The sequence below is a fragment of the Oncorhynchus kisutch genome, linkage group LG24 (assembly GCF_002021735.2).
Source record: "Oncorhynchus kisutch isolate 150728-3 linkage group LG24, Okis_V2, whole genome shotgun sequence".
NCBI lineage: Eukaryota > Metazoa > Chordata > Actinopteri > Salmoniformes > Salmonidae > Oncorhynchus > Oncorhynchus kisutch.
The window spans coordinates 26,322,182-26,335,480 of NC_034197.2; the positions used below are offsets into that span (position 1 = coordinate 26,322,182).

At 42.7% G+C, this 13,299-nt stretch overlaps 1 protein-coding gene across 1 annotated transcript in view; it reads left to right on the forward strand.

Annotated features, from left to right (window-relative positions):
• The first annotated feature begins 11,785 nt into the window (after window positions 1-11,785).
• LOC109869561 (ataxin-1-like) overlaps window positions 11,786-13,299 on the forward strand; it is a 49,074-nt gene continuing 47,560 nt past the window's right edge. The window contains exon 1 of the mRNA XM_020459783.2: window positions 11,786-11,855. The gene's annotated coding sequence lies outside the window, so the exon portion shown is untranslated. The remainder of the gene's footprint in view (window positions 11,856-13,299) is intronic.

Below are 13,299 nucleotides of genomic sequence, written 5' to 3' on the forward strand. Positions count from 1 at the left end.
AAAGGATCTGCCTCAACCTAAACCATTAGGAAGGGAAACTCTAAGCTGACCTTAAATCAGTTTCAATTTAAACAGTCCCCAGAGATCATCACTACGGTCCGGGGTCTCCCTGAGATAGCCGTTACCATAGAAACAGCAGTACTGTGATCTTACATTGACACCTCTCTCTTTCCTTGCCAGACTCTCAGGAGTTACATAGTGTGAACGCTGCAGCGAGAACTTGTTATTTATTTATTTCCTTACAAGTCGCAAGTGTAGCCTGTCAACTCTCTCTCTATCTTTCTCCCCCTCTCTCTCTCTCTACAGTAAACATTACACTCACAAAAGTTCCAAAATAATAAAGACATTTAAAATGGCATATTATGGCATTGTAGCGATGTGCAAATAGTTCAAGTACAATAAACATACATTTTATTTTCGATTGTAAAAAAAATTCTACTTTTATTTCACCTTTATTTAACCAGGTAGGCTAGTTGAGAACAAGTTCTCATTTACAATAAATACGGTTTGTATTTACAGTGGTGTTTGTTCTTCACTGGTTGCCCTTTTCTTGTGGCATCTGATCACAAATATTGCTGCTGTGATTACACACTGTGGTATTTCACCCAATAGATATGGGAGTTAATCAAAATTGGATTTGTTTTTTCAAATTCTTTGTAGGTCTGTGTAATCTGAGGGAAATATGTGTCTCTAATATGGTCATATATTTGGCAGGAGATTAGGAAGTGCAGCTCAGTTTTTACCTAATTTTGCGAGCATTGTGAACATAGCCTGTCTTCTCTTGAGAGCCAGGTCTACGTACGGCGGCTTATCTTAATAGCAAGGCTATGCTGAGAGTGTACATAGTCAAATATGTCCTGAATTTTTGGTCAGTCACAGTGGTCAGGTCTTCTTCTAGTTCTGACCATGCAGCAATATCTAACAAGTAATCTAACCTAACAATTTCACAAGAACTACCTTATACACACAAGTGTAAATTAATGAATAAGAATATGTACATACAAATATATGAATGAGCGATGGACGAACGGCATAGGCAAGATGCAGTAGATGGTATAGAATACAGTATATACATATGAGATGAGTAATGTAGGGTATGTAAACATGATATAAAGTGGCATTGTTTAAAGTGGCTAGTGATACATTTATTACATCAATTTTTCATTATTAAAGTGGCTAGAGATTTGAGTCAGTATGTTGGCAGCAGCCCCTCAATGTTAGTGATGGCTGTTTAACAGTCTGATGGCCTTGAGATAGAAGCTGTACTGACCTCGCCTTCTAGATGATAGCAGGGTGAACAGGCAGTGGCTCGGGTGGTTGTTGTCCTTGTTGATAATAGAATATTGGAAACGTATTCATCGTTTTTAAACTTTTATGAGTGCAGTGTTTACTGTAGATTTTTGCTGTTGTTGTTTTTTGTTTCTTCTCACTTTTGTTAATTGTTTCAATCACTTACTTTGTCAATGTAGACATGTTGCCAATGCCAATAAAGCCCCTTTGAATTGAAGGGGTTGGCAGGAAAAACCAGAGGGCAGTGGAAGCCATCTGGGCATGTCTGGATTAGTCTTTCACCTTTTTAGTAGGTGACAAACAATGAGTTGCTTTATGCAATATATGTATTACAATAGTACAAAAGGCTCATGTTTATTTTGGAGAAGAGGATTCAAGAGATGTAAGCACACATACAGTATGTACACACACGCGCGGACAAAGACATGCACATACACGCACGCACGTATGCACACACATGTACACATGCATAAACAAGCACGCACACACACACACACACATAAACTCATTCCTAGAAGTCTACAGTGGACACAACCTTTTCCAGCAGCTTTTATAAACAGAAGAGAAAGGACAGAATGCAGAAGCATTCAGACACAAAAACGTAGTAAACGGGAGGGAGACGTAGAGAAATAGAGAGGGCCTCCTGAGTGGTGCAACGGTCTAAGGTACCCTAGTGCAGTGCTAGAGGCGTCACTACAGAGTCTGATTCGTTCCCAGGCTGTGTCACAACTGGCCGTGACTGGGAGTCCCACAGGGCGGTGCACAATTGGCCCAGGTTCGTCCTTGTTAGGGGAGGGTTTGGCCAGGGAGGTAGGCTGTCAATGTAAATAAGAATGTGTTCTTAAATCACTTGCCTAGTTAACTAAAGGTTAAATAAATAAAAAATAAAGAGAATGAAGAGAGTGATATTCAGTGAGTGAGGGATGAAAGACAGAAAGGCATGAATGTGAGTGTAAAGTCTGGGCAGGCTGTCCTGCCGGTAGCTGGTTGGGACACATTGGCTGAAGCCTCAAAGCGGATGGAGAAAGGGTTGTGTGTGTGTAACAATCCTCTCTTTTAGCACAATGTGCTCCTCTCTCTCTGGGTCTGTTCCCTGTGTCAGCACTCTAACCCAGCTCCAGTTTCCCTCCTGCCACCCGGCCCACTCTGCCGGCAGGGCACGGATAGGACATCACTGTGTGTGTGTGTGTGTGTGCGTGTGCGTGTGCGTGTGTGTGTACGTTTGTGTGTGCCCGAGTATGGGTATCAGGGTTTTGTATGGGTATTCTGTGTGTGTGTGCACCCATGTGCGTGCATGCCTGTATATACATTTGCGATAGAGTTTCAGTTGCACTTTGTATCTACGTGGTCAGGTCACTCCACAATCTTATGCAATATGATATTTTTATACTCTCAGAGCAACCCGGGATATTTCGGTTTACTTCAGTGAATCTGTGATTCTACCATGACACTATTAAATATACAGAATTCCCTGAAATCTCCTGAAACGCTGTCAGAAGAATCCATATAATTTTAGTGTGCTGTTATCATTCAGACACATATGGATGCAATAGTTTCCCTGTGATATAATAGTATATGGAATAGCAGGCTGAAGAGATGTGGAGGAGGAAAAAGGAACATACACTTTTTATTTAACATTTATTTAACATTTATTTAACTAGGCAATTCAGTTAAGAACAAATTCTTATTTACAATGACAGCCTACCCCGTCCAAACCCTCCCCTAACCAGGACGACGCCAGGCCAATTGTGCGCTGCCCTACGGGACTCCCAATTTCGTCCGGTTGTGATACAGCCTGGAATTTAACCAGGGTCTGTAGTGACGCCTCTAGAACTGAGATGCAGTGCCTTAGACCACTGCGCCACTTGGGAGTAACTATAGCGGGGTAATAATTATCATATATGCATATTATATACCCCACTTGTAACCCAAAATAAGACTATGAAATTAATAAACAAAGGTATATCTGACTCCATTTAACATTATAGTAAAACCATGTGCAATTAAGTATTATGTGTTTAGCTGACTAAGATCAACGAATGGTCATGAGAGGTGAATATCAAAGCAAGTATTATTTAATAAATGAATGGATTCACATAAGCCTAAGGTTAACTTACAATACAAAGCGTGAAGAAAGAGATGCCTGCTAGGCCAGAGGTCTAGAAGCCTAGGAAATGAGAATTGATCATACAACCTTCCTCCATGGACTGGATACAGGATAAGAGAGACAACAAAGGCATTTAATTCCATTCATATCAGGTCTGACTTGTTTGTATTCAAAATCAATTGTTGACCAATCCACAGACCAAACCAAAGGCAGTAAAACTAAAATATCCAATCAGATCAACCAGGCCAACATGTGTGATGAACTGAGAGGGTGGGCTGGGTAGTACAATTGCATACAATGTCGTCAGAGTTCACTCTGAACAACAAGAAGTAACCACAGAGATCATACATACCAGTGGTGTAAGTGCTTAAGTAAAAATATTTGTAAGTACAATTTAAGTATTTTTTTGTGGTATCTGTACGTTAATTTACTTTACTATTTCTATTTTTGACAACATTTAATTTTACTTCACTACATTCCTTAAGAAAATTGTGTACTTTTTACTCCACACATTTTGCCTGACACCCAAAAGTACTTGTTGCATTTTGAATGCTTAGCAGGACAGAAAATGGTCCAATTCACTCACTTATCAAGAGAACAACCCTAGTCATCCCTACTGACTCTGATCTGGGAGACTCACTAAACACAAATGCTTGGTTTGTAAAGTATGTCTGAGTGTTGGAGTATCCCCCTGGCTATCAATAAATAAATAAAAACTTAAATTGTGCTGTCTGTTTTGCTTAACATAAGTAATAAGTAACTTTTACTTTTGATACTTAAGTATATTTTAGCAATTACATTTACCTTTGATGCTTAAGTATATTTAAAACCAAATACGTGTAGACTTTTAGACAAGTAGTATTTTACTGGGTGACTTTCACTTACTTCAGTCATTTTCTATTAAGGTATCTTTACTTTTACTCAAGTCTGACAATTGGGTAGTTTTCCACTGATATATACAAACGCGCGCACACACACACACACACACACACACCGCCTATTTTTAATTTTTTTATTTCACCTTTATTTAACCAGGTAGGCCAGTTGAGAACAAGTTCTCAAGATTGGCCACCTGGCCAAGATAAAGCAAATCAGTGCAACACATACAACGACACAGAGTTACACATGGAGTAAACAAACATACAGTCAATAATACAGAAGAAACATAAGTCTATATACAATGTGAGCAAATGAGGTGAGATAATGGAGGTAAAGCCAAAAAAAGGCCATGGTGGCGAAGTAAATGCAATATAGCAAGTAAAACACCTGAATGGTAGATTTGCAGTGGGAGAATGTGCAAGGTAGAGATATAAATAATGTGGTGCAAAGGAGCAAAATAAATAAATGAATAAATACAGTAGGGTGAGAGGTAGTTGTTTGGGCTAAATTATAGATGTAGTAGTGTAGTAATCTGTGAGCTGCTCTGACAGCTGGTGCTTAAAGCTAGTGAGGGAGATTAGTGTTTCCAGTTTCAGAGATTTTTGTAGTTCGTTCCAGTCATTGGCAGCAGAGAACTGGAAGGAGAGGCGGCCAAAGGAAGAATTGGTTTTGGGGGTGACCAGAGAGATATACCTGCTAGAGCGCGTGCTACAGGTGGGTGCTGCTATGGTGACCAGCGAGCTGAGATAAGGGGGGACTTTACCTAACAGGGTCTTGTAGATGACCTGGAGCCAGTGGGTTTGGCGACTAGTATGAAGCGAGGGCCAGCCAACGAGAGCGTACAGGTCGCAGTGGTGGGTAGTATATGGGGCTTTGGTGACAAAACGGATGGCACTGTGATAGACTGCATCCAATTTATTGAGTAGGGTATTTGGGGCTATTTTGTAAATGACATCGCCGAAGTCGAGGATCGGTAGGATGGTCAGATTTACAAGGGTATGTTAGGCAGCATGAGTGAATGATGCTTTGTTGCGAAATAGGAAGCCAATTGTAGATTTAAAAAGAGGAGCATGCATTTAATTTTACTTGTATTTTAGAGCAATTGAAGGCCACGGAAGGAGAGTTGTATGACATTGAATCTTGTCTGGAGGGTTGTTGATGTGACAGGTTAAAGGAAATATTCATAGCCTGTTATACATTAAAAAGTATAAGTAAGTTCATAGTATGTGAGGATCTTAAAACATCTAAGGTTAAAAAGATGCATTCAGTATTAGTTGATAGAGATTGATAACATTCATAAAATTGTGTTAAAGTTAAAATCAGTCAAGCGTACAAAGGGTACGAATTGTGAGTAATGTGTAAACATTATATTGATTACTTTATTTTGTGGTGCCTAAAAGTGTTAATCTGTGATCTACGAAATGCTCTTAATCTATGAGCCTGAGATCGATTGCTCTGGTCTCCACCCATATTCCTGGGGAAATTGCGGTGTGATGTCCAGTTTCCACATCCGAGCCAGCTAAATCCCCACATAACAACTCAGGCAGGCTGTAGTGAGGAAAGTGTTGCTGTTCGAGGGAAGCTGGAAGTTAGTGGTTAAGTACGTGTCAACTGAGGCCATTGATCGACCATCAGAGACAGTAAGGACCATCTAATTCAGAGTCAACACAGTAAAAGTTCCCCCTGTTCTGTCAACATGACAAGCGCATTGGAAGAACTACAGGAAGAAGTAGTAGGAGAATTGCACACCCTGACTAAAGACAAATTACTAGAGAGATGTGATTTCCTTGAAATATCAGGCGAACAGAGAAGAGATGTTAAAGACAAATCCCGCATATCATTGATGACTCACATTATGATGTTCCTTGAAAGAGAGGAAGTTGCAGAGTTAGAAGATGGCGGCATGTCGGAATTGTTGCTACTTAAAGTCGAAATGACAGAGATGATCAGTGGCATAGATAACAAAACAGGGCAAATTGACCATGATATTGAACCAGCCGGAACACATCACAGAATAGAGGAACTGAGAATTGTAACCCCACAACAAGGGGTGGGAACTGAGCAGATTACTGCAGCCAAAACCAGTGATTCTCTGCGTCAGCCTCAACCCCATGCCAATCTTCAGGGGAGCGTGCCGCTCTCACCCAATGCACAGCCCAGCTCATACTGGCGCAAAGAGTTTAACATTTCTGGTCAGATAGGTGAACCGGGCCAGAAAGAAAAACTGATTTTTTCCAGCCTTGCCCATCAGATCGAGAATGGACTTAACAGAGGCTATCCTGAGGTAGAAATAGTAGACGCAGTAGTCAGGGCTATTTCTCCAGGCTCACAGCTACGCCGCTACTTGGAAGGTAAACCCCAGCTAACTCTTCCCACACTTAGATGTATCCTGCATTCCCACTTCCAAGAGAAAAGTGCAACAGAGCTTTACAAACAGCTAGCTTCAGAAGCACAGCATAGCAAGGAGACCCCTCAAAGCTTCCTGATGCGCGTCTTAGATTTGAGGCAAAAGTACTGTTTGCATCCCAGGAGTCAGAATCAGGGCTTAAGTATGACCCTGCTCTAGTCCAGAGCATGTGTTTACACACAGTCCTTACGGGTCTCCAGAGTGACAGTATCAGGATAGACATGCAGCCTCTCCTGCTAGAGAGAGAAACATCAGATGAGGTTTTGTTAGAGAAGCTTAACATTGCTTGTGCTAATGAGATAGAAAGACGAAACAAATGGCAAATGCTTAGAGAACACGCTAGTTTTCAGTAAAACATTCGACAGCCATGTGAATGATGTGCGAAAAGTTTTGCAGCGTCTCAGAGAGTATGGCATTAAACTCAAACCAAGTGTGATCTCTTTAAACCCCAGGTCCGTTATTTGGGCAGAATAGTGTCTGCAGAGGGCAGCCGAGTTGACCCAGCCGATTTTGAAGCAGTAAGAGCATTGAAAGAAATCAGACCAGAGACTGTGGGCCAGCTCAGAAAAATGCTTGGTTTACTCACTTACTACAGACAGCACATCAAATACTTTTCTAGGAGGGCCAGCTGCCTGTATGACCTCCTGAAAGCAGATTCAGACAAATTACCTGACCACCCACGGAAAACAAAAACAAAGAAAGTAAGTCATGTGGTGCCCTCAAACAAGCCAATCCTGTGGACTGACCAGCATCAACAGGCACTTGAACAGCTGATTGAGTGTTTGCTTCACCCACCAGTTTTAGGTTTCCCTGATTTCACTCAGCCATTTGTTGTACACACTGATGCGTCACACCAAGGCTTGGGAGCAGTTCTTTATAAAAGAAAAGGTGGGAAGCTTAGGGTCATTGCTTATGGCTCTCGAACCTTAACAGCAGCCGAGAAGAACTATCACTACCACTCGAGCAAGCTAGAATTTCTAGCTCTAAAATGGGCAATCACTGATAAGTTCCATGATTATTTATACTATGCTCCGACCTTCACTGTATACAGCGATAACAACCCGCTCTGCTACATTCTGTCTACTGCAAAACTGAACGCAACCACTCCCAGGTGGGTTGCAGACTTGGCTGATTTCCACTTTACAATAAAGTACAGGCCAGGAAGAGAGAACGATGATGCAGATGCTTTGTCAAGGGTGCCACTGGAGGTGGAGTCACTGATGAGAGAATGTTCTGAGGAGCTTCCACCAGACACCATCGCCGCCACGATACAAGCAGTTGGGGTACAGAAAGAGGCTGTTGTACCTTGGTCATTTTCAGCTGCATCAAATAAAATAAAATCAAATTTTATTTGTCACATACACATGGTTAGCAGATGTTAATGCAAGTGTAGCGAAATGCTTGTGCTTCTAGTTCCGACAGTTCGATGTCAGTATCAGCTGAAGGTGAGACAACCACTGCAACAACCAGCTCGATCCCAAAAGATGGGATAAGAGAAGCACAAGAATCTGATCCGGTCATCCATCCTGTGCTCAATTTCAAACTGTCTGGTTCCAAACCGCCAGTTAAAGAGCAAAAGAAATTCAGTCCAAAGACAAAATGCCTATTCAGAGAATGGGACAAATTGACAATAGACAGTGATGGCATTCTGTACAGAATCACTACAGCCCGCAAGCAGTTAGTTCTACCAGAGCAGTACAAAGGCAAAGTGATGGAAGAGTTGCACAATAACATGGGACACCAAGGTACTGACCGCACTGTTTCACTAGTATGTGACCGCTTCTTCTGGCCATATATGCAATCTGACATCGAGCACTATGTGACTAAAACTTGTAGCTGTGTCAAGCAGAAAAAGCCAGCCCATGCAACAAGAGCTCCTCTGACAAACATTGTGACAACACAGCCATTTGAACTGGTATGTATAGACTTCCTTCATCTCGACAGATGCAAAGAGGGATATGAGTACATCCTCGTGATTGTTGATAATTTTACACGTTTCACTCAAGCCTACGCCACCACATCAAAGTCAGGTAAAACTGCTGCAAATCTCATCTTCAATGACTTTGCCGTGAAGTTTGGGTTCCCGTCCCGCATCCACCATGACCAAGGGGGAGAATTTGAAAATCAGTTGTTCCATCAGTTAAAGAAACTCAGTGGCATGGCGGGGTCCAGAACAACACCCTATCACCCGATGGGAAACGGTCAAGCGGAACGCATGGACAGAACATTGTTGCAAATGTTAAAGACACTAACTGAGACACAAAAGTCAAATTGGAAGGAGTCTCTGAACAAACTGGTTTATGCCTATAACTGCACCCGTTGCGAAGTGACTGGCTATTCACCATTTTATCTTCTGTTTGGGAGATCACCCAGGCTTCCAGTTGATATGCTCTTTGGATTGTGCACAGAGGCAGGTTCCAGTAACCAGCGAGACTACGTGGAGAACTGGAAACGAGGGATGGAAGAAGCATACGCCATTGCAAATAAAAATGCTCAGAAGCCACTGAAAGAAGTAAGAAGTACTATGACACTAAAGTTAGGAGTTCAGTGCTACAGCCTGGCGAGCGAGTTCTGATTAAAAACCTGACACCAAGAGGACCAGGAAAACTCCGTAACTATTGGGAAGATACAATTCACACAGTGGTGAGACAAATGGGTTCAGACCTGCCGATTTATGAATTGAGACCAGAAAAGGGTAGGGGACACTCCAGGGTCCTGCACAGAAACCTGCTCATGTCCTGTGACCACTTACCTTTTGAGACAACCAGAAATGACCAAAGTGGACAAAAGTCAGAAAACGAGGAGACACCAGCCTGCATCACAGCCTCTAAATTCTGATGAAGACAGCGGGGATGAATATGACCTTCATCATGAGCCGCTACAGGTTTTCACATCTCCTACAGTACCTGAGGAGAGGAATGCTGAACCAGCGAGAGAGTGGGAACACAGGTCCCCAACAGTGAAACAGACAGTTGCAGTGGCAGTCCCTGATACGCTACAAGTACAGCCTCTTGTTGAAAAGCGGCTGGAGGAGACAACAACAGTTAAAGACTTGCCTGCTGAACATTTTCCTGATGATCGTCCACCAAGTGCCTTTCCTTCATATACTGATGCTGCTGAACCTGAGGAACCAGCCTAGCAGCTACCACAAAGAGAGAGACACCCTCCAAGACGTATCACCTATGATCAGCTTGGTATCCCTTCCTGCTACAGTATCCAGCCATAGCCACAGTTGTTCCCTGTCTACTCTGCACCAGGACTGGTTCCATGGCTGCCATCACTACAGCAATGTTACTTTCAGCCACCTTACATGTATGGGCTTCAGCAAACATGAGGCTACAGAGTTGACATGTTTGACCATGGACTACTGTCTGATTTTACAGACTGTCAAAAAAGACAATTAGCAGACTATGCATATAGATCATTAAAATTGATAGACTGTTGATCAATAGTATGATAAAAGACTAGATTGCAACACCGCACCCTTTGGCCATTCTATCTTGTCTGAAAATGTTGTAGTTAGGGATGAAGATTTCAGAATTTTTGGTGGTCTTCCTAAGCCAGGATTCAGACACTGCTAGAACATCCGGGTTGGCAGAGTGTGCTCAAGCAGTGAATAAAACAAACTTAGAGAAGAGGCTTCTAATGTTAACATGCATGAAACCAAGGCTATTACGGTTACATAAGTCATCAAAAGAGAGTGCCTGGGGAATAGAAGTGGAGCTAGGCACTGCAGGGCCTGGATTCACCTCTACATAACCAGAGGAACAGAGGAGTAGTAGGATAAGGGTACGGCTAAAACCTATGAGAATTGGTCATCTAGAACGTCCGGAACAGAGAGTAAAAGGAGGTTTCTGGGGGCGATAAAATAGCTTCAAGGTATAATGTACAGACAAAGGTATGGTAGGATGTGAATACAGTGTAGGTAAACCTAGGTATTGAGTGTTGATGAGAGAGATATGTCTCTAGAAACATAATTGAAACCAGGTGATGTCATCACATGTGGGTGGTGGAACTGAAAGGTTGGATAAGGTATAATGAGAAGGGCTAGAGGCTCTACAGTGAAATAAGCGAATAAACACTAACCAGAACAGCAATAGACAAGGCATATTTACATTAAGGAGAGGCATGCTTAGTCGAGTGATCATAAAGGTCAAGTTGGTAGTGAGGTTGGTTGGGGATTCAGACAGCTAGCCGGGCCATCGGTAGCAAGCTAGCATAGGATGGAGGTCTGTTTTTAGCCTCCTCATGCGTTTCCGTTGGTAGATTAGTGGGGTTCCGTGTGGTGGATGGGATCAATCCAATTGGCAAAATAGATATAGTTATAGTGACCCAAGAAAAATTGTCCGAAAGACCTATTCAGATAGCAGCCGATAAGACAGCTAACGATTAGCGGGCCGCAGATGGGCGTTCAGGTAATGTTGCTACGGAGGGGCCAGTTGGATAACTTCCTCGGGCAGATAACGATGGTAGTCCAGTCTTGAAGGCCCGGTGGGGCTCGGAAAAGTAAAACGGGTCCGGATAGGTGATTGTAGCCCAGGAGAGCTGATGAAACTCTTCAGCTGGCTAGCTCCGGAATAATTTATGTTTGCTCCGGGATCGACGTAAGCCAATAGTCACACGGATAGCAGCTAGCTAGCTGCGAGATCCAGGTGTAAATGTCCAGAGCTTTCGGTTGAAATCCGGGGATATGGAGAGAAAAATAGGTCCAGTACGTTCTGGTCTGAGTCGCGTTGTACCCTTGACTCTTACCTAGTGTGGGGAAGAGTCAAGGGACTTACTGCAACTTGTTTGGCCTACCGTCTGTCTGTCTGTTCATCTGCCTGCGTCCTGATTGGTTCAGTATTTGTCTAAAGCTGAGCTTTAATTCCTCTTCAGGACTTATGATTTGGGATGTTTGACTTACCTCCCTATGCTGTACTGTGTTTATGCTGTCTTCCCTGTGCTGTATGGTCAGGCAGGCCATTCGTCCTGTCATTCTGCAGGGTGCACAGTTTCCTTCAGACCCTTGATTTTAGGTCAACTGCATCAAGTTACATCCAGAAAGCCCCCCGCCTACCATCTGGGATTGTGTCAGAGTTGCCTTGTCAGGATGAGTGTGTGTCTGTGTGTGTGTCTCCCTGAGGACGTACTGCCAGAGGCTTTTCCACCACCCAGTTGCTGTTTATACAAGTAAGCTGTGTGTGTGTGTGTGTGTGTGTGTGTGTGTGTGTGTGTGTGTGTGTGTGTGTGTGTGTGTGTGTGTGTGTGTGTGTGTGTGTGTGTGTGTGTGTGTGTGTGTGTGTGTGTGTGTGCGCGCGTGTGTGCGGGTGTGTGTGTGGGTGTGTGTGTGTGTGTGTCAGAGAGAAGGAAGACAAGCAGAAACAGAAGGTTATATAGGTCAAAATATCTTTGCTGTGATATATTTTGTTGTGTGATGCACTGTACTTTAGGTGGTATACTATCAGTCTGATAATGGTCCTTGAGTCTCCAGAGAGAGTGTGTGAGAGAGAGAGAGAGAGAGCGACACAACTAGACCCAACCAAATCAGGAGAAAACGGAAAGATAATTACTTGACACATTGGAAAGAAATTACAAAAAAGCAAATTAGAATGCTAGTTGGCCCTAAACAGAGAGAGCACAGCGGTAGAATACCTGACCACTGTGACTGACCAAAATTTAAGGAAATCTTTGACTATGTACTGACTCAGTGATCATGGCCTTGCTATTGAGAAAGGCCGCCGAAGGCAGAACTGGCTCTCAAGAGAAGACAGACTATGTGTACACTGCCCATAAAATAAGGTGGAAATTGAGCTGCACTTCCTAACCTAACAAATGTATGACCATAGAGACATTTTTCCCTCAGATTACACAGGCACAAATAATTTGAAAACAAATCAAATTTGGTTAAACTCACATATCTATTGGGTGAAATACCACAGTGTGCCATCACAGCAGAAATATGTGTGACCTGTTGCCACAAGAAAGGATAACCAGTGGAGAACAAACACCATTGCAAATTCAACCTATATTTATGTTTATTGATTGTCCTATTTATTTTTATTTAACTATTTGGACATCATTACAACACTGTATATATATACATAATATTACATTTGACATGTCTTTATTCTTTTGGAACTTTTGGAATTGTACTGTTTACTATACATTTGTATTGTTTATTTCACTTTTCTTTATGATCTATTTCACTTGCTTTGGCACATATGTTTCCCATGCCAATAAAGCCCTTAAAATCTCACCAAATTTGTTTTGGTGAGCTGCACAGTGACACAAGCCTAACAGACGAGCTATATCGCTACTATGCTCGCTTCAAGGCAAGCAACACTGAAGCATGCATGAGAGCACCAGCTGTTCTGGATGACTGTGTTATCACGCTCTCCGTAGCCGATGTGAGCAAGACCTTAAAACAGGTCAACATTCACAAGGCCGCAGGGCCAGAAGGATTACAAGGACGTGTACACAGAGCATGTGCTCACCAACTGGCAAGTGTCCTCACTGACATTTTCAACCTGTCCCTGGCTGAGTCTGCAATACCTACATGTTTCGAGCAGACAACCATAGTCCCTGTGCCCAAGAACACCAAGGTAATCTGCCTAAATGACTACCGACCCGTAGC